This window comes from Marmota monax, unplaced genomic scaffold (assembly GCF_021218885.2).
Source record: "Marmota monax isolate L192 unplaced genomic scaffold, Marmota_monax_Labrador192_F-V1.1 WCK01_AAM20220418_F8-fsc00070, whole genome shotgun sequence".
Classification (NCBI taxonomy): domain Eukaryota; kingdom Metazoa; phylum Chordata; class Mammalia; order Rodentia; family Sciuridae; genus Marmota; species Marmota monax.
Window position 1 is genome coordinate 6,113,275 of NW_026692116.1, and position 23,017 is coordinate 6,136,291.

Below are 23,017 nucleotides of genomic sequence, written 5' to 3' on the forward strand. Positions count from 1 at the left end.
CAAGGTCTCCTTGGATGCTTGGCACAGGGAACAATAGGACTCTATTTTAGCCAAACTTGTGTTTACCTTGACACCCTCAAAAACCATTCACATTCCTATCAAAACCTGATAAATCCCAGGACTACTCAATAGGGCATGCCAACCTGTAAGGTTAGGTAGATTCTATTCCTCAGCATCTGGGACAGGCAGGACCTTATAGAAAAAAATGTGCTTAAGAATTAAAAAAATATAAATAAATAAGTCTCTCAAGGTTGCTTTGGCAAGCAACTAGGGAGAAGGCTTGTAATGTTTCTTACATAGTATGCCTGATATCACTAAGGCAAAATCAATTATCTCACCATCATTTTAAACACTGTGTGAGAAGTACAAGAGTTATACTAATGGTTCAGAGAATACAGTTTGCCCCCATTGGAAACCGTGCTGCTTTATCACTGATAAGTCTCACCCTGTGCTTAACCTTGAATGATGTTTTTTCCCCTAATCCATATCCCAGTACCATGTTGTCACACCCTGCTTTCATTTCTGTATGCCAGCTCTACATTGGTGGAATACTCTAGGTCCAGTAAAGTCAGCCTGTTCACCAGAACATTCTCAGCTGCTATTATCCCTACATTGACCATCAGTGTTTTGCTCATCATCAAATCCAGGCCAAAGTAAGCTGTAGACAAAGTCAGGCATTGTCATTCACCGTAAGACACGGAGACTCTTTTCCATGACAAAATATTTTTCCAGGACCAAACTGAGCTGCTCTTTCAGAAAGGTCCCAGGACAATGTCACATTCTGAAGATATATCACGAATGAGTACTGAGAGTTTAAACTTGCCCCCCGCCCTGCCCCCGCCGCCCCTTACAGTGAGATAGAGCACCAAATGATTCTGGCATTCAGTACTTTTATGAATGATGTTTATTATAGTAGTTAATATATTTGGAGGGCTTTTTGCATGGCAGGATTTACAATATGGGATTACTACATCATCTCATTAAATCCTCACCACCCGATGAGATGTTAATAACATTTTTCCAATTCTACAAATACAACACTAAGTGGTTAGTGACCTTCTCAAAGGCATAAAGCTAGTGCATTGTGGGAAGTGTGGAAGATAGGTCAAAATAGATTTGGTGGGCTCTGGATTCCAGCATCATCTAACCTAATCCATTCTTGGACCAAATGCAAGACTACCTATGATTAAACCTTGGCTCAACAGCTCTCTTAGACTCTTTCAACTCTGCCTCTTCACTGACAAAACAGACCAAATAACAGTGTCTATAGTTAAGAGATCTAAAGATGAAGGGGATCATAATAACATTAACACTTAGGCATGTTCATCCTGTGTCACTCACTGTTTCTGAGCTCACTGAATATATATCCTTATTTAATTCCTACTACAAATTTCTGAAGATAAAGAAGCTGAGGTACACAGAAAATGAGTACCTTTCCCAAATTAATAAAGAGAATATTTGGTATAGTTGGGTTATGAATCCAGTCATACTGTTCTTTGATCAACGTACAGGCCATAGCTTTCAGTAATGCAATAAAATCAGCACAGTGTCCTGCTGCATGGTTATCAATCAACAAATAATTAAAAAATAAAACAGAGTTTTGTGCCAGACAGCATACTAGGTACTTTGTGTATATTATTTAAAAAATAATAATCCTCCTGACCACTATAAGGTGACGATGAATGCAATTTCATATATGGGGGCATTAAAGAGTAAATACTTCGTTTAAGGTTACATGTCTAGCCCCACATCACATTCCAAGTGGGCGACTGCATTGGGACATGGGCCCATTGTCTTATTTGAATGCCCAAACCTGGGGTTTTGACAAATCACATTTGCTCTTTTTAGGAACAATTCCAGATAGTGGCATGTAATTACACAAGCCTATTACATTTTCTCTATCAAATGGCTTCCATGTAGTCCTTTTGATACTTGTTTAGGTTTGATTTCACGGCAAATCAATTTCATGATCATGTTTTACTATAACTCGTTTTGCCCCCTCTCCTCTCTGTTCCCACATATAATGACTCCACTTTCCCTGGAAGTCTTGGTACTACAAGAACCATGTCACATTCTAGAGCTCTGCTGTACCTCCGTACCTCACGTTGGGGTGATATATCAGACAATCAGTCACAGCAAGATGCTAAATGCCAGATGCTACATTTCAGCTAGGATCATCCTTTGAACATCTGTCTCTAGTCTTGAAAGGGGAAATGCCCTAATGTGCAGAGCATCTGGGCTGCTAATTAGTCACCAGGAGTGATCCATAGAAATAAAGTTACCCCAAAGGAGACTGGTCACATCCTGAAAATTCAATGATGTTTTCAATGGGTGAAGATGGGGATGGGTACGCACTGTAAGGAAAGACTTATTTGGTGCTCTTCCCTTTAGTCTCAGTGGCTATGTGAGTTTTCATAGGGTTTTATTCATTATTTGATAAATGAAGTAATGTTTAGAGAAAGATTGTTATGGGAAAGTCACTGGGCTATTTACTGTAGAAGACTGTTAGCATAGGATCAATGCCTTTAAGGAGTTATAGTTAAACACAATTTGGCCTACTTGTTTGTATAGTTGAAATGATCTTGATTCATTAATTTATCAACCTTTATTTTAAATTTTTGTATGGTGTTATTAGTATACCTTTAAATTTAACTACAATCATAATATTGAAATAGGATTTTTTTAAAAAATGTTGCTTTAGTACATCAAGCCTAAGGATTAACCAGGGAAAATATTGCCTTGTATTAGTTTCCTATTATGCTATAACTAATTACTACAAAGCTAAAGGGGGAAACAGGACAAATATATTGTCTTATAGTTCTGGAGGTCAGAAGTCTAAAATGGATCAAAGTCAATCTGTTGGCCAGGTCACAAAACCTCTGAAGTTAGGAACCTGCTTCTTTATCTTTTTCCAGCTTCAGAGGCCTGCTGTGTTCCTTGGTTGGTAGCCATTTTCTTTTCTTTTTAAATTGGTGACCAATTTCTCTCTGACTCTGGACCTCTGCTTTCATGATCACTATCTTCTGATTTTTATAACTCAGATTCTCTTGCCTCCTCCTCACTGGGACCCTATGATTACATTGGCTTCACCCAGATAATCCTTTCAATCTCAATATCCTTAACTTAAGCATATCTGCAAAGTACCTTTTACCATGTGTATTAGTTTATTAAGACTGCCAAATCAAAGATAATCAAATTATTTAGGTGGAGCACATTTGGGAGCTTAAAGCAACAGAAACTTATTGTCCTGCAGTTCTGAAAGTTAGAAGTCTGAAATCAAGGTGTCAGCACAGTCATTTTCCTGCTAAGACTCCAGTAGAATCCTTCCTTGCCTTTCCCTAGTTTCTGGTAGTAGCTGCAAAGCTTGGATCACTTGGTTTGCAGCTCCTTGACTCCAGTCCTGCCTCGTGCCATCATGTGAAGTTCTTGTGTGTCTATTTTTACGTGGCTTCTTCCCCTTCTTATGAAGACACCCATCACATTGGATTGGGACCAACGTAGTGACTTCATTTTAACTTAAGTACATCTATAAATAACCTAGTTCCAAATATAAGGTACCAAAGGGTTAGGACTTCATCATATCTTTTTGGGCAATACAAAGCAATCCAAAACACTATGTGAGTTACTACTATGTGAGATAATCTCAGGTTTCAGTGAAAAGGACATGAATGGCTTGGATCCTAGGTCCACAGGACACATAGATTCTTTGAACCCTGCTTCTATTATACATTCTACCACATGTCCCCAGATTATAGATGATAAAGTTAATCCCACAGTCTGAGGGGTGTTCCTGGGTCTGACCAAAGGTCTGAGCTGAGTCTATGCAGACCTGTGGCCTCAATAGTGTCAGGTGAGTCCTTGGATGGAAATGCGCAGAACCAGTGTTTGAATCATTGACACTGACAAAGATTTAGAACATTCAATGACTATTATTAGAGAATGCCCTGGTCTGACTTTATGGCCTTGAGAAAATCACCTTTTAAAATTGACTTTGGTTACCTGAGCTTTGAATGAGGATTATTACACGATTCCAAAAAGAAATCATCCTAATGACTAATTAAAGGATCCTGACAAGCCATATGAGCACTGAGAGTTACAAAAGGCATAAGCAGTACTTCTGATAAAAGCTTGACTGGTGGACTGTGCAGTCAAACACAGGAGCAAGACAAAGGTATTGCTGGCTGGCCCCTCAACCCTTTTTCTGCATGTCAAAACACTTAAAAGATAGCTTCTTTCCGATCATAGCATTTAAAATCTAAAGATCATATTCCTTCTTAAACACCAATTACTTAAACTAAAAAATAGAACATCTCAGCTATGTTAGCCCTTCCTACAGTTCCTCTACTTTTCATTAGTTCTTAAAACTCTCCTCTTCTTTTTCTTTAATTAATAAAAAATGTATGAATACTTCAGCAAATTCACACACCCCATTGTGAAACCCACGTTGTGGAAAGGTGAAAAAATTAAGGTATGGAATCTCCCCAAAGCCTAATTAGGGCAAGTGGTCCTGTGTTTCAAAGAAAGGGTCAGGGAAACTGTCTTCACAAATCTGCATTGAAAGAGATTGGGGATTTGCTAATGCTTTGGGTTAATCCTGATGAGAAAGAAAGGGTTGATGTTCCTGTTGCTTAAAACATGGGCAATAGGAAAATTTGGAAATGTGAGCATGACGTTTTTCCTATTGTTATATCACATAGATGAATTGAGGAGCTCATATTTTCTTTTTTTTTTTTTTTTTTTTTAAAGAGAGAGTGAGAGAGATAGAGGTAGAGAGAGAGAGAATTTTTTTTTTTAATATTTATATTTTCTTTAGAAAGCTTTTCTGTGCAAAGGGGAAAATCTGTTATACAGACTTATGCACTAAGACCTGGACACTCAGGCATAATCCCACCCAGTGAAGCCCTCCCCCTTCTTCCATTTCCTGTGGGATTGGGGAATATGTAGGCCTCCCTTGACCTAAGACTTCTTGCCTAGAAAGAAAAGATTGGGTATGTCTTTAAGGAATTTACCATTATAAGAATCTTAAATAATCTCTTCATTACCATTTGTAGCTATACAAATTCAGGGGCATCTGTGGATAATTTCACTTCTTTGTGTGCAGTAGTTCACCATAGCTTTGATACCACCTTGTGGGACATAATGAGAAATATATGGCATGAAAGTTGTTTAAGAGAGGAAGTCTGAATCCTCTGCATAGTATTCCAGGTTGAGTCTACCTCCTAAATGATTCGTGGTATTAGGGAGGCAGACAGTGAGAATCCTCAGAATTTCCCAAAGTGTGTTCTCAAGAAGATGAATTCCAAAGGATGTAGTGGTTATGATGCTGTTTTGCTGCAAATAATGGAAAACTCTATTATCTTGCTACCCAATGTGTGACTCATCAGCCAGTGTAAGCATTTTGGGGGAGCTGGTTAGTAGCTAGCTACAGCCCAGACCTTCTGAACTAGAATTTGAATTTTAACAAATCCCCAGGTAATTCCTATTGAAGTCTGAGACAGACTTATCTAAGTACTTATCTAAGACATTGCTTGTTTATTCTGTAAGGGCACCTGCCTCACAGAGTTCCAATACTTATTGTCATAACTATGACACACGTCCAGGTTAGACACTGGAAGGCCGAACTCTAAAGTATTTAATGTTCTCTACAACATAGAAGTCGAAGGGAAAGAAAGTTTCTCTTGGGTGGCCAATCCACAGTTGTTGCCATATGTTTTAATAGATGTTGATGGAGAAAAAATGGCCGAAGAAGTTTGGAAAATAAATCTACACAGGTTTCTCTTCTATAAGACTACTTCAACTTTCTAATATGCCAAGCTGCATTATAAATCTCCCAGATGGAATATAGTATGTAGTGTTTGCACTTATCTGATCATAGAACACCTATTTTTAAGAATTGGTTTTCTGCAAAAAAAAAAAAAAATCAAGTGACAAAATATTTTTTAAAAATTACTTTGATAATATGCCCCTGTCAATCACTCAACTCTGCAAGTAGAGTGCAAAAGCCATAGGAAAAATGTTATGGATTTATTTGGCCTTCAGTGGAGCAGATTTTTGTCCATGGGCCAGAATTTATTGACCTTTGTCTTAGAGTGGGCCACAACAAAAATAAGATTAATAATAATACAACCAGAACAACACTTACCAATATTCATATGGTAGCCTAGATTCTACCAAATATTTTAATGTTAATATATTATCTTTATAATATTTTTATATTTTATATCTAATGAAGATGTACATAATATCAAGTATATTAGATAAATATGTATATGCACAGTCTCTTCCGATTCTAGCAAACTTTTGAGATTATCACTGTTATGTGGTTCCTGACAATCTAAAGTGCCATGTTCGAAACTTCCCTAAGAAGAGGAAGCAGTCACCAGATTGCACTTAGCTAATTATGTGAATACCATAGTGCTTTGAATTCATACATTTCTCTTTCCACCATGCTTAGAGAATTTCTTCACTTTTCATTTCTTCAATTTGTTTCAGAGCATCTTTTTGTTTAGATGTTTATGCATCTTCTTCTAGAAACAATGGACCCAGGTGTGTTGCTTGACCCTATATTCTCAATGCCAAGGAGAGGCCATGACAAATGAATGCAGTTGAATGAGGGTTCTGTGTTAATAGCAGGGTGGGAGCAGCGAGGGGACAGCAGGGTGACTTCACAGCTGCAGGGCTGCTCCTGGGGTTCCCGGGGTTAGCATCTTCTGTACTCATTGACACACCATCCTCACCACTGCAGTGGGCCATCCATTCTGACTCTGCTGGCATTTTCTGTCATGTCACAGCAATGAGAACAGATCCCAAGGCGACCACAAGGATGTACCTGTGGATTGAGTTCAGGCCATTAAATTGCCATCATGCGACCCATCTAATGTCATTATCGTCCAGCTTCAGCAAAGCAGAGAAATAGAGAAAAAAATGACACAATTACCAATGTACGTGTTTGCAGACTTTCAAAAGAGCCTGAAGGAAGAAATGTCTGTAATAGATAGAAGGCACATACACACACACACACACACACACCACACACACACACACACACACACACAGAAACCCTCAGAGAGGAAGTTTGTAAACTGTAGGAGGAAGGGAATTACTAAACTAAGGCTTCATTTGGGTGTGAGTCTGTTCACTGTCTCCGGAATCCTCTATAGCGAAGTCTTTTTTTCCAAGGACTTATGGAACAAATTGTGCAAATTCAAAAAGGAAATGTTGAAAGGCTGAAGTCCTAAATTGTGCTGTGTTGTTATCTGTCCATAAGGACTTACACTCCTTGTATTTTACTTCTGGATTAAAATAAGAGAAAGAACAGCATTGTTGGACCATAAATTTGGTTAGAGCACACACTCAATGGTGTATAATAGGCTTCTACATAATTTTGTATTGAATGCACTGCATCTTGGATTTGCTAACTGTAAAGTGACTCTTGGGGATGTTGTTATGGCAGTTTTGATGTGGAATCTTTCCCCTGAAAATGTGCTTTAGGGTTGTTTGAAAGATTTCTTACCCTTGCAGGTTTTCCAAGTTAACACCTTTGCATGAATTATTGTATTGATCTCCTTTTGTAGTGTTTATACAATTTTTGTTTTTGTTGTTATTGCTTTTGTAGCTGTTTGAGGTTTCATTTCTTAAGGAAAGGCTCATACAAAATGTCCACTTTTCTTGACTTATTATTCAATATCACTCTCTCTTGTCATCTAATCGTGCAAAGATAGGCCTGAGAACTTTGGGCATCTCTGTACTTTAATATTATTTTAAAAATGCCTCCTATCTTCTCTCTAATTAACTGCAATCAGGAAGGCTAGTTGGTGGACACATGGTGTTGTAGCTCTGTGAAATGCTGCCTGATGGCTATAAACACGGCCATATGTTCTCTGTGAAACATGACTATGATCACCTGCAACAGGGACAGCTGATAGAAGAAGAAGGATCTTTCTCTTTCTCCTGTGTTATTCGAAAATCCGTGAGGTACAGATTGGCTTAATATTTTCTCCTACCCATCACTGCTTCTGCTAAATTCCCTTTATGTTTTAGCTTCAGTTCTTTCCAATATATTTGAACTTGAAATGGCAGTTATTAAAGGAATATGTTTAGTACTTTCCCCTTTAACATCACAATACTTTAATTAGGACCGCTCTCTTGAAATCCTGCAGTACACATGTTATGCAGGTTTCTAAAACTAAGTGGTTATCAAGAAAAAGGATAAAACCATCAAAATTTTCACAGTGAATGAACAAGAATTTCTCAGCAAAGTTCAATAGATTTGCCCTGAACTGGTGCAGCTTATAAAACCCTTGAGCCTAATTGCTTTCCTGCATTTTGGCAAGAAAAATAGCTGACTCGAAATGGAGTAGAAAGAAGAGGTTTGGAAGAAAGTGTCTTTTAAGAAAAGCTTCCAACGAAAATTTCAATCAATATTTTTAATCCCAGAAGACGATATAAAATATGATATTATGTTCCTTGCACTGAGAGATTGTGGACAGGAGAGCAGTTTCAAGAGCAAAGCTGCCGCATGTCCCTCCCACACTCTGATGAGGACAGTGAGCTATAACCAGCATGCCAACAACACCTCATCTGGGAGGCTGCAAACAGGAGCCCTCGGATGCCACCTCCTCATTATGCCAGGGTGTATTCCTGCTTTCACAGCTGGGCTGCGAGGCACAAATGTCTGGTTTTCCCATGCACGTAGGTGACAGAAACCATGTGTGGGACGCATTATGTACACTACGTCTCTCCACTTAGTGTCAGTGACTGTTTATTAAAGTAACCTGGCAAAATTGAGTGCAGAGTAGAGACACTGATTGCTCTTAAGCCTCCATTTTCCTATTTTAAAATATTTGAGATCACTAATTTTGATATTAAGTTTTCTACCTCTAAGATATATATGTATATATGCAATATAATAATGATAATATATATTACAGAAAGCCTGTTTTATTGCCTCTTTGATGCTTTGGGGGCTTTGTTAAATCAGGACTCTCACCCTTTACCCTTTTTTTGCTTTTTTTTTTTTTTATACCTTGTATGTACCACAGAAGCTATTAAACTGTGTGCAGGTGATTGATCTCTTTAATAAAAGCAAGTTCTTTAGTAAGCAAAGAGTGATAAAGATAAACAAATGTACTGGTTTGTCCAGTGCTTTGGAGATTATGGTAACACGAGGGCATCCAGAAAGCCTATTAACAGATAAGTTAGATGAAACACATCAATTCTGATTTCAGGGAGTCAGGAACCATTTGCTTTAAGTTAATTTTATCCATGTTTTCTCTTCATTTGTAATACTTTGTGGGTTTTAACAGAAAATATTTAATAGTGTGCTGTGTAGTCCATAGATAAACGATGTGGGCAATTTCTCCACCTAACTGCTTGTCAAGCCCTTTAGCAAGGTACACAGCGCCCTGCAGTTTATCATCTCGATTTCTAGATTGTTTTGGAAGATCATTGAGAGGACTGAGACTCCCCAGAGGACTGTGCTCTAATCCTGTCATATTTCTTAAAACGCTGGAAAGTGTAAGGTTCCATGGTAAGATGATTTTACATAGGCATGTCTTCAGCTCCTCTCGATAGTGCTCTCTTTCCATGGTAACACCGTTTCCATGGCGCAGACTATACGCCACTCCAGAGCAGCGGAGGGGCTTTCTGAAGATGCTTTCCCACCCACAAGTGTGAGCACACACTGCCCTTCTCTTTCTGTCTGTCTCTGTCTCTCTCTCTCAGGCACAGATTCAGCCCACTGTTTATGTGAATTTCAGCACATTTTCTAACAGAAATTCACTAAACCAGGCAAAGTTAATTTTAAAATTAAATCTGCTTTTCTGCCCATTATGTGATAAGATGAATAACCCACTGATGTGGCCTTTTGGAATAGTCTGGAAATATAACAAAAGCTGGTACTATCCTCAATGACATGGATTAGCAGGATAAAATCTTGGAGACAACATTTGACAGGGAAAACAGTCATTCCTGCACCAGATTTTTAAAATTTATTTCTGTTCTTTAGACTCAGAGCTCAGTCTGTGTAGCTCGGCATCATGTTAGATGCCGTGGAGCATAAAAGAAATTTATACCCATGGGGAATCTTACAGTTTGGGAGGCTTGGGGAATGAGATTTAGACATGTGCAATAATTAGAAAACAATATAACACTGTAAATAATCAAAATATATTGTTCATATTGGATTAGACCAACATTTGAGCTTTGGGGGCAAACAATGCCGCTGGATTTCGGAGGAGGGTGGATTTTTCTCTCTATCTTTTTTATTCCTAGGGCTGGGTGAAACAGGACATTTTAGGAAGATTTAGCAGCTTAGTAAATGTAACAGTGGATGACTTTTTGAAGTGCTATCTGCTTAATTTTCAAGAGTGAACAGCAGATATATATATTGTTACTGATTTCATAATTGGTATCTCATCCTTTTCAGCATAGTGGTTGCTTCTGAATTACCTTCCAAATGCTTCAAAATATAAGATGTGGAGCTTTCACCTGGTCTGGAAAATCCAGTTAGACCAGATCCTCATCTGAATGACTATTCCCATATTATTGTCTTGTAGCTTTGATGAAGTAGGACAACTAGCAGAGAACAGAGAGAGAACACAGCTTTGGGGTTAAATAAATACATTTGAGTTCTGGATCCTTTATTTTTATAAGCTTCATGGCCTTCTTTAAATTAACTGACCTCTGAACTAGAGCAGAAAAATGGCACTGATACAAGGGTACAAATATATATCTGTTAGGGAAATTCAAAGGAGATATTGATATGCTCAATAAATGGTGGCTTATTTATTCATTTATTCAACTAGGGCACATTAATTTCATGCTATGTTTCAGGCATTATCTTGATATTGTGACTATAATAGGGCCAATTTCTGCCCTCAAGGATTTAGAGTGCACACCCTAAAACAGCAAAATATAATGATTGATGTTTGATTCACTGGAATGTAACCCCATGAAGGCAGGTTGCTGGGGTTTTTCCTTCTTATTTTGTTTACTGCAAAACCCTTAAAAAAGTGCTTGCACACTGTAAGTATTCAATAAATATTTGTTGAAAGATTAAGTATTATGATAAGAGAAAAATAGGAATATAACCAACCTGGAATATAAAGAAATGCTAGCCAGAGGAAGTGATATACAAAAACTTCCTCAAACATAGAGAGTTAGCCTGCAAACACAGTGGGATTTAATTTTGCAGATACAGGAGACCCATTTTTTTTTTTAACTTGGTTTAGAACTTGTGTACTTTTCCAATGATGTCTCATGGGTAGATTCTTGCAATTTTATTTGTGTTTCTGACAAATTGATGTGCAACAAGTAAGGAACTGTGCTCCAAAAACTCATGTATAAGACAATGCAAGAAGGTTTAGAGGAGAAATGATTGGGTTATGAGCTTAACCCAATAAGTGGATTAATTCCCTGATGGGATTAACTGAGTGGTAACTCAGGATGTGACTGGAGGAGGTGGGCATTGGGGGTGTGCCTTAGGGGTATATATTTTGTATCTGGCAAGTGGAGTCTCCCTCTCTGCTTGCCAATCATCACGTGAGCTGCTTCCCTCTGCCGCACTCTTCTGCCATAATGTTCTGCCTCTCTTTGTGCCCTGAGAAACAGAGCCAGCTGTCTATGAACTGAGACTCCTGAAACTGTGATCCCTCTGATAAACTTTTCTTCCTCTAATGTTCTTAGTAGGTATTTTAGTCACAGCAGCAAAAAAAAAAAAAGCTGACTAAAACAGGATCTTTACCAGGCTTTATTTCCCAGATGAAATTCCTAACTAAAGCTAATACCATCCCCTTGCTTCTTGGAATCTCCAGAGGTTGCTGTGGCCAGGTCCTCAAATGCTTGCTCACTTTAAGGTTGTATCATGCAGTCATTTAATGTGTTCCATTCATTTATTCATTGGACACATTTTTACTCAACAGTCAGTACAAGCAAGATAGTAGCTGTGCACTAAGGTGGGGGTAAAGATTAACCCCCCAGGTATTGAATGGCTCCTCTAAGAATTTACAGTTGCATAAATTTTTGGTTTGTAGAGGGACTGAAGATAGGTGGAGAATGGGGTTTCCAAAATCAGTGGGCAGTATTTATTTAGTTAGCAGCTATTATGGGATAACATTTGTAGAAATTAGCATGCCAATCATACAGATCTCCCCTCCTACCTGAGTATGGCTCTTGGTAATTGTTCTTGGTAAAGAAAAGCATAAGTAGACATTCTCAATCCATCATTTATTTTTCAAGGAACATTTATTTTATTCCCAAATGTGCCTAACACTTTTTGCATTGAGTTTTTTTTTCCCCCTCTTGGAGTGGGGGGAAGACAATTATGTGAAGCATCTAAGGAAGAATTTAAGCCTAGAGGTCCAAATGGAAATTAAGATATAAGAAAATGTTATAAAAGTGCCATGTTTTGCATTGTTCTTTAAAATAATGACATCATAAATAATAACAATAATGAAAGGTGTGGGTAGGTTGAAAGGAGCAAGGGTGACAGAGAACCTACATGTGTAAAGGATGGAGGCAGAAATGAACCTTAAATTATACTAAGTGAAAGAAATTGGAAACAAAAGTCCACATATTATATGTTTGCACTTATATAAAATTCCTGGAGATCACAAATTCATGGAGTGGGTTGCAGGTAGAAATGAAGTCTAGCAGCAAGTCATGAAGAATATTCCTGAAGTAATAAAACTATTCTGAAACTGTATTATAGTGATGGTTGCACAATTTGGTAAACTTACTAAAAATCAGTGAATTATGCACTTAAAGTAGGTGATTTTTATGGTACTAAATTATGTTTAAATAATGCTTTAAAACAACCACCAAAAGCACTGGGTGGTTTATGAGTAAGGGATGGTAAAGATATTAATATGGATTTATCTGTGGAGCCAGAGTCTCCGCAGAGAAATAAATGAACTAAAGTCATACAGCCAGTAAGAAGTAAAACTTGGATTTGAATACAAGATGATTTGACTCCAAAATGACGTTAGATCAGTGAAGTGGCACCAGTTTGAGGACAATATTAGAGTAATGAGAAGAGAGTAGACTTTACATGAGATGATACCTGGGGTATTTCTGCCTCCATAACAAGGAAGTATCTGAAAGTCACTTTTAGAAAGCTTAATTTAGTGAAGAGAATTACAGGTGGAATCATTTTATAAAGGTCAGATGTATAAATGAATATAATTGTCCAGGTGAGGTGGGCTTAGTGGAGAGTTACGGGAGAGAAAAAGACAAGAGACATTTTGAAGGAAGGGGAGAGTCAGTTCATGGAGACTGATCCCACTGGGTTAATTTTATGTGGAAATGCTTTGTCACTCACTTTATCCTTGGGCATACTGAATGCAGTCAACAAATCAGTGGAGAAACTCTGGATGTTGGAGAAGAAAGGGCTAAGCATGGGAATAATATCTTTGAGAGGATTATGATATGTCATTATGTGTAGAGAAGTGAGATCTTTTTCAAGGAAGGTGGCAAGTCTTTCTGGGACTGTAGAGAAGTTATGAGTAAGGGATGGTAAGGATATTAATAAGGATATTAGTAAGGATAGTAATATATTAATATTAATATAACCAAAGTGTTGGGTACCATGCTTAATATTGCAGATGTTTATTAGTCAGAGATTTTGGTTGACAAAAACCCAACTCAGACAAACTTCTGACCAAATGGAATGTATTGCCTCACAGTATGGAGGAGTCCGGGGATTGTTGCTTCAACAGTGCCTTTAAATCTCTTAGCTTTACTTTCTTCTTTGTTAACTCCAGTTTTAGTCTGGCTCTGTTTTCTCTGTGGCAAATATAACCATGGACAACTCCAGATTAACATATTTCTTATTCTGAACAGTCCCAGAAATTACAGAATTTCTTTCCCAGTAACTGTCATAAGAGCTAAAATATGGACTCATGGGTCCTGTGTGGGTCATGTTTATGAGCCAATCCATCTGTCAAGGGTACTGGTTCTCTTGGTCCCTGGGCCAGACCTTTGTGTCCCATTCCATGGGTACTGCTATAGTTTGTATCTGGAGTGTCCTCTAAGGCTCATTTTAAAAGTTTTGATTGCCAACCAGCCTGTGGTACTATTAGGAGGTGGTTGAACCTTTGAGAGGTGGGACCTTGTAGAAAGAAGTTGGGTTATTTGGTGGGGTGGGACTTGAAGATAATATTGGAATGCTAGTCTCTTCCTTCTCTTTGCATTCTGATTGATATGGGATGAGCCAGTTTTCTGCCATGTGGCATACTGTGCTAAAGTGACTATAGGCTGAAACCTCTGAAACTGATCAAAAAATAAAGCTTCCTTCCTTCCTTTAAAGTTGATTTATCTCAGATATTTGTCACAGTAACAGAAGGCTGACTAACACAGGGATAATCAGCTTCATCAAGTCAAAGACTTTGGTTTTGTAAGTACTATAAGAGGAAAGAACAACAAATGCCCAAAATGTGTCTGCTCTCTATAATTGGCTTTATTGTTTCCATTTTAGACATGTGGAAACTAAAAAATGGCAGTTAATAAATTTGCCCCAAAGTATATAGCCATGAATAAAATCATAAAGGTGATATTTTAACTCAGGTCCATGTGTTCCAAAGTTTAATCCTTTGGAAGAGAATTGTTGATGTGGAGCAAATACATATTGAAATGAAAAGGAAAGAACTTGCAAACATCTGAGATATTAAATATGGAAACATCCATTTGAATCAGGAAGCCATGGAGGTGGAGGTCGCAGGAGAGGATTGGTCACAGGTAGTTCAGGATTGGGGAGAATATCCGCAGTACCCACTTCAGATTAAGAGCCAGGATTTTTCTGAGACAATAATGAGCTTGCCAAGTACGGGGAAAGCCAAATTGTGTTTGGAGAACAAAATCTTATACTAAGCCAGATATTCAAGTGTAGGGTTGTTTTAGGAAGCTCACTATTGCCTGGAACAACACTGAAGTAGAAGCAGCAGACTTTTTCCATGGCCAAACCAGCAAGCAACTCGAGGAAAATACCACAGACTTGGCTGTGTATTAGCTTCTGATCCCAGAGGGTAATTTGGCAGGCACCACCTGGTCATGTTGTGGGATGGATTGGGAGGCATGTTTGGATGGCTGGTTTAACGCAAGTTGGCTGCAGACAGATGTGGGAGTGGGTAGAACTCAAGTAGATGAATGGGGAAGTGGCATTAATAGTAAGAAAGTTTGAATGTCCCGCAATATGGTGAACAACGATGTGTGCTCCAAAGAGCTACTGGGGAGGGAGAGTGATAGGAAATGTCAGCAAAACTAAATTCTGCTGATACTTATCTGATTGAGTAGGTGAAGATAAAACATGGTGAGGGAAGTGAAATAATCTGACACAAGACAGGTCTTTTTCCAGGTGAGGAAGCTTTTGATGGATAGAGGAGTATTCTGACCCCCTGATGATGAGGAGTATAACAAAGAATGAGGATTTGGGAGACAGCCAGACTTAGGTCTGAATGCTACTCTACCACTTGCTGGTTGTACATCCATGAGCAAGGAGCAAGGTATTAGTCCTGAGTGTAAGTTAACTCATCTATAAAAGAAGATAAGCATACTAATTGTGGAAGATAAATAACACAGTGTGTGTGTGTATATATATATATATATATATATATATATATATATTATATATATAATACACATATATATACATGTAATATATATATATATATATATATATATATATATATATATATATATGCATCTCTCTCTCTCTCTCTCTTTTTCTCTGAACTTTCTGAATCTTCATGATATTCTGGCTTATTAGAAAAAGCTAAAAGGAGCCAGTGAAAATGTGTAGATACCTAAAGCTAATCTTTTAGAAATAGATTTTTGAACTTAATTTACATTAATGGTGACTTATAAGCAAGTAGGATAATGGGAAAAGTAGGACACTGCCTATCATGTATAGATACTGTATGACTGATAACTAGTGATAATAACAGCAAACTTTGTGATAGTTTGCTTTGAAATTGTTGAAGACTTATTCTGAAGTAGATAGAGAATAAAATCCTGTGTTCTGGTTTGATCTGAGAATTCTAAAGTGAGCCATTCTTCAACCAGAAAAACAAGCTCAAGTTGTTTTACCACTTCTTCACTTAACCTAAGCTTTACTTAACATATCTCTAACATAACACAAATTATCCAAGCTCCCTTTAGATTGTGGAACCCTAAATCAGGGTGCTAGTTCTGGGAGAATCATCTCCCCAGAACTTCGTCATGGGTTTTCTTGAGTCTTGTCTCGCAACCTATGAATTCTCCTTAGCTGTGTTTATAAGAATAATTGCTGCTTTGGATCTTATTTGTGTGTTAGAAGTATCCAACTAGTCTTTGCTCTCCTATACCTTATTGATTTATGATCACTGTGATAAGAAGTATGAGTCATTATTTGCACAATATATTCACATGGATAAAAGAGAATGACATTCGTTGAGATTCACTTTTTTTATTATTTATTCATTCACAGGACAAAAATTTACTGAAACTTTCTGGAGCAAAGGACAACCAGACGTACACCTGGAAGGATACGTACTTCAGGGCCTCATGGAACTTAAATCTACATGGTGTCTGTAGGAATTTAGGCCCTGTGCAGCAACTGGGCAGATGCTCCTCCCTTTAACAGGGCTCTACAGTGTGTCTGGAGCAATCCTAGCAGTTCTTCTTGCCTTTACCAACTTAAGAGGATAAAAAGTCATCTAGGCCTCCCTTTCCCTTCTTTGATATTTGAGATATTCTCAGAATGATATTTCACTGCCCTTTTGTAGAATGGCTCACAAAAGCCAAATAATACATTGTGTAAACTACAGCTATCTCTCAAAGGGTGTTTTTGGAATTTTTGACTCAGCTTACATTAGGTCAGGTTACTCAAGATTAAGAAGGAATTTGACCATTTGCAGAAAATTCAGAGACATTTGTTATAAGTATAGAAGGATTAAAAGAAATTATAATTAACCAGTTTGTGGAGTCTTTATTTTGTGAGACATATTCTCCCAGTTGATTTATTCTTCTTCTTATTTGTTTGGAGTGGATGGTGTCATCCAGTTTTGCATTTCTAGTTCTCTGAATGCTATGGAGACACACTGGGAGGAGGTCTCTTTTATAAGTTTTCTCACATCAGCCTGAAGGGTTTATTGAGTGCACAGAGTTCAAATGCACTAAGTGCTGTCTCTTGTTTTTCACTGGAGGAAGGTCGAGGCTTGGAAAAAAACAGAATCCAGACTGAGGTCACCAGCTGACTTAGTGGCGGCGTCTAGACATGAAACCAGGTCTTCTGACTGTTTTATTTGACATTTTGGAGCTCTTGTTTTAAATTTCTAGCAATTTACAGTTTATGTCTTAAACGATGGATGCCCTCTGCAATACTGTGAGTAGAATCCTACTTATTTTTCATTCTTCTACTTGCTTACAAGTCACCATTAATATAAATTAAGCTCAAAAATCTATTTCTAAAAGGTTAGCTTTAGGTAACCCCAAATTTTCACTGGCTCCTTTGAGCCCTTTCTGTTGAGCCAGAATTTTGTGAAGGTTCAGAGCAGGAATTCTATTAATGATTGCAAAGTTTCACTTCCTTCCACCCCTGCCATAGGGGACTGTATTTTTCTATCACAGTGATATTGGATTTGACCGTGTAATTTTCTTTGTCCAAGATATGTGATATGAATGTTAACAACATAGAGTACCAATCAAATACACTTGCTTAATTTGGTTTGATTCTGTGCTCTGCCTTCAACCATGAGAAAACATACTCTGGTTAGCTACTGGTCCCAGAATGAGAGACATCTTGAACAGATCTGAACCTAACCTACAGCCTAGAGTTGGTCAGCTGATCCTAGCTCAGTCAACAGAGCCACTCTAAGCAATCTACAAACTTATGATGGAGAAAATTGTTGCAGGCTATTAAGATGTGGGGTTATTTGTTATGCAGTATTATCATAGTGATTTCTGACAAAATTTCTCTGTGCCTCAAATTCCTAAGTCCATAACACAGGACAATATTTGTACTATAAATATTTCCATAGTGTTATGAAGATGCACTGAGTAATTATCTATAACATGCCTGTCACACTGCAGAAAGAGTGTCACCTATTATTATATTTTATTATTTAGCAAACCATGATCTCCCCAAAGCAAGCACATGAATAGAACAGGCACATGTATTTAGCTCACCTTGATATAATAGAATAAAACCTTCCAAAGAAGGAAAAGCATAAGCAAATGCTAGGAAAGAGCTGAACTCATTACCATTGTTTACACCTTTCTCATAACTCCCCAAATCCTGGCTCGGATAATGGAGAATGTGAACCCCTTGATGGGTGGTGGATCTCTTCACTCCATAACACATCTTAGCTCTTCTTCCTATGCCTGTGTCCAGAACTGATTAAGAAAGTGGTATTGGTGACAAGAACAGGTACCTTTGATGCCCCTCTGATAGGAGTTTTATACACATTAAACATGTCCTACCTTGGATACTTGTATGTCTCGGCTCTAAGCCTTACAGCCCCTCTGGTGCCAGGGAAGTTTGCTCAGCATCCATGTAAGACAATGCCTTTGGGATAGCCCAGAAGCCCTGGGAAACAGGGGTTGGTGGATTAGTACTTGAACCTTCCTGTCTCTTCATGAGACATTTTGAGGAATATTTTATTGGATTCCAGCAAGATTAAGCCCCAATTTCCTACAATGGCAATGGAGTCATTGCCATGCCTGTAAGAGAAAGCAAACTATTTTTCCTTTACTACAAATAATATTCTTATATTTCATTTCTGATGCCAGATATGGGAGTATTTTCCCCATACCATAAAATTCTCCGACACCAGCTGTGTATCCTTCATTTTAACTCAATTCTGACCCTGTCTACATCAAGACAGTATCAGATTTTACAGGTTAAGCTCAGTTCCACAAGACTACCCCCACTTCCAGATGCCAGCTGGAACCAAAGTTCTCCAGGTTCCCCATGAATTCTGTTCTACTTGGCTCAAATCGGAGGTTTCCACCACCTCTTCCTTGGGTTTGAAAATTTGCTAAAACAGCCCACAGACCTAAGGGGAGAGGTTTTCTTCTCTTGTTGATTTACTACAAAAGATATTTTAAAGAATATCAATGAAAAGAAGCTGGCAAGGTTCTCCTGGACTTTGAGATGCATTACCTCCCTTGCTTATGGATGTGTTTTTGTTCACCAACCCAGAAGCTCCAGGACCCTGCAGTTCAGGGATTTTCATGGAAGCTTCATCACATAGACATGACTGATTATCCACTCCATTCCCAGCACCTTTTCACTTTTCTGAAGAATAAGGTAGAGCTAAAAATTCCAAGCTTCTCACTGTGACTTCTCTTCTGGTGACCAGTCTCCATAAGATCCCATCATTCCTGTCTCATTAAAACAAAAGATTCTCCTGACACCCAGGAAATTCCAAGGGATTTAGGATCTTTGTGTTAGGAACCAATGTCTAAGACCAAATATGACTGTGATTCACTTAATGTCAGGGATTCATTCATTTTTTTCCTTTTCTTTCTGTTTTTTTTTTTTTTTTTTTTTTGTGGTGGTACTAGGGATTGAACCCACAGCCTTGTGACTCTGCCAACTGAGCTATATCCCCAGCCCAGGGATTCATTCTTGAGAAATGCATTGCTGGGTGATTTCGTCATGTGAACATCAAAGAGCATACTTACACAAACTTGGGTGGTAAAAACCTCTTGATGCAATTAAGAGTCACTGTAAACTTGAGATGTATATGGTTGCTGCCAGTGTACCACAGATACTGTTTTATAGTAAACATTTTTATAGGTAGGAGTACACTCTAAAATAATAATAAAACGTACTGTATAATAAACACTTAATCCAGTAACATAGTTGTTTATTATCATTATCAAGTGTTATGTATTGGACTAATTGCAGTACTGTACTTTTATACAATGGCAGTGCAGTCGGTTTATTTACATCAGTATCAACACAAATGTGAGGAGCGTACTGCAGTATAATATTAGGGTGACTGACATCACTTGGAAATAGGAAATTTTCAGCTTCATTATAATTTTGTGGCATTGCTCCTACATATGTGGTCTGTCATTGCCCTTCTTAGGTACCTGATTATATTAGAAAAAAGACATTCTTTGAGCATTTGTATTTGAAAGGGTTTTAGGAACTTTGTGTCAGGAACTGGCAGTAGAGACCACCATATATATTTCATTGTATTTCACAATACCCTTTATACCCTTTACTGGTTTTTCTCCCTTTGTTTTCTTTTTGCCTCATTTTCCCTACTCTCTTACTTAATACTTCCTTGGAGACCATCCCAAATAAACTACCTGAACTCATTCCCTTTCTCGGGACTGACTTTGGTAGTATCAATCTCAGATAGTGGTATTTCCCTATTGTCTGTTTGTCTCACAGGGTACCATGGAAAACATCTACACATGTACAGAGAAGCTGGTGGTAAGTTAAGTTTTTCCATAATTCCATTGAAAATAGAAACCAATGGTTTTATCTGGGCAGGAAGGATTATTGAATCAGCAGAAGGGAGCTAGTTTCCCTAAGATTATGTACACCCCAACCCCCAGGGCTCATGGATCCAATAACTGGCTGACTTAGGGGTTCAAAGCTGGATCCCTCATCCCTCAATTTGACACAAATTGAAGTGAGATTTCTAGCTTCAGAGACCCTCATAAATTGGCTGAGGCTTCTGATACAACTGTACAATAGTTCAACTTCTCTTTCTGTTCCTTCTTCTTTATCTTACTCTCCTACAGCCATTATTCCCCAAAATATTTCCCAGCAGACCTCTGTCACTGAATCTGTCCAGATGATGCTGAGAATGGTTCTAGGTGCTGACCTCTGAAATGGAATTTTGGAGCTCAATAATGCAATGATCAGTTGTCAATGAGGACTCCATCACAGAGAGTAAATGGAGTACCATTTGCCACTGGCTTGCTATTGTGATGTAATTGTTAAAATCGATGATGACTTCATGGGATATAAGTGGAAGGAAATGCCATGGCTGATGCAGTATCTCAGATTCAGGAGGTAGAAGGGAAATGGTCATTGTAGTCTGTGGAATCATATAGCTGTTGCTTTCAACTGTCCCTGATTTAATCAATGAAACAGAAGAGAGACTCCAAAAATGGACTTACTCTTATACAGTCAATTGGTTTACAACAGAGAAGCCATGGCAACTCACTGGAGAAAGAGCCTTTAAACAAATGGCTCTGGAACACCTGATAATATAGTTGGATAACCTTTACCTTGGCTCTATCTCATACTCTACACAAATTTAATTCAATATGAACATTAGACTTTAATGTGAAATTTAAACTACAAAACTTTAAGAAGATAATACAGGTAAGTTATAGGACAGGTGTCTTGGTCTTGTTTTGTACTGCTATTACAGAGTACCTGGGACTGGGTCATTTATAAAGAACAGGAATTTATTTATCATAATTCTGGAAGCTAGGAAGTCCATGGTCAAGACTCCAGCTTTGGGTGTCAAGTGAGGGCTTTCTTGACACATCCTCAAACAGCAGAAGGTAGAAGGGCAAAAAGGAATGAGCTCTCTCTGTTAAGCATTTTAATAAGAGAATCTAATCCCAGTTATGAGGGTTTCTGCTTTGGGAATCAATCACCTCCCCAAAGCCACACTCCCCAATATGATTGCTTTGCGGAGTAAGTTTCAGTGTGAGTTTTGGAGGGGACAAAATCATTCAAACAATCACAGGCAAAGATTTCTTAAACAGGATAAACAAGAGTAATAATTTTTAATAATGGTATATTATACTTCCTCAAAATTAAAAAATTTTGCTTAGCCAAGGCATGATAGTACATGCCTGTAATCCCAGCAGTTCAGGAGGCTAAGGCAGGAGAATTGTGAGTCTCAAAAATTTACCAAGGCCCTAAGCAATTCAACGGGACCCTGTCTCTAGATAAGCTATAAAAAAGGGCTAGGGATATTGCTCAGTAGTTCAATGCCTTTGGGTTGAATCTCTGGTACAAAAAAACAAAACCCCGAAACCAAAAAAGCTTCTGATTATGAAAAGAAAACACAAAGAAAATAATTATTTAAGATTTAAGTTACAGATTGTGGTTATAAATTTGTGTTACAAATTTATATTGAATAAGGACCTGAAATCCAGAATATAGATACATAATTGTTCCCCCCAAATTTAAATAGTTTAAATCCTTCACACAACAAAAATGGTCAACAAGCACATGAAAGGCCACACTGACATCATCTGTTAACAGGGAAATGAAAATATGAGTCACAATTTGATACCAATCCAATCCATATCCATTAGGTGGGAAAAGTCTAAAGACTATCCACACTAAATATTGGCAAAAATATTTTAAATTCATATACATTGTTGGGGGGAGTGTAAAATGGTATAACCACCTACGATATAGTTTGGCAGTTTTTATAAAGTTAAATATTACCTCTGTGACTCAGACATTATACTGTTAAGCATTTGCCAAAGAAAAGTAAAATATGTCTAAAAAGACTTGACTGGAATTTCATAGCAGCTTTATTCTCAATAGCCAAAAGCTGCAAACAACTCAAATTTTCATCAAGAGGAAAATGAATTGACTATTTTTTATCATACAATACTACTCAGACATAAAATGAAAATATTGATAGATGTAGAAATATGGATGGATCTCAAAAAAATTATGAGGGAAAGTGATCAGACACATGAGACCATATTGTGATGAAGATCTACAACAGGAAAAATTAATCTACAGTGGAAAAGATCACAAAATAGTAGTTTCTTTCTTGATGGAAGTTAACTGGGAACAAGCACCGGAGAATGTTCAAGAAAGATGGAAATATTTTGAATATTGATATGGATCTCATCATATGGATGTACTCATTTGTCAATTTATCACACTATCACACTTAAAACCAGAGCAATTCAATATATATAAATTATATTTCAATAAAAGAAAAGATGAAAAAATACCTCAGGGACTTGTTAAAAATGTGCACGTAGTACTTTTTGAAATAGACACCCACCTTCTGTTTCTTTTAATTATTTGTCTAGG

At 37.7% G+C, this 23,017-nt stretch overlaps 1 long non-coding RNA gene across 2 annotated transcripts in view; it reads left to right on the forward strand.

The window, feature by feature from the left end:
• LOC131424859 (uncharacterized) overlaps positions 1-16,917 on the forward strand; it is a 78,911-nt gene extending 61,994 nt beyond the window's left edge. The window contains exon 4 of one of the 2 annotated variants that reach the window (XR_009228442.1): positions 16,460-16,917. This is a non-coding gene — a long non-coding RNA (uncharacterized LOC131424859). Of the gene's footprint in view, positions 1-15,349; positions 15,493-16,459 lie in introns of those variants that run through there. The other variant, XR_009228443.1, reaches the window with a different exon arrangement.
• Positions 16,918-23,017: the final 6,100 nt, after the last annotated feature.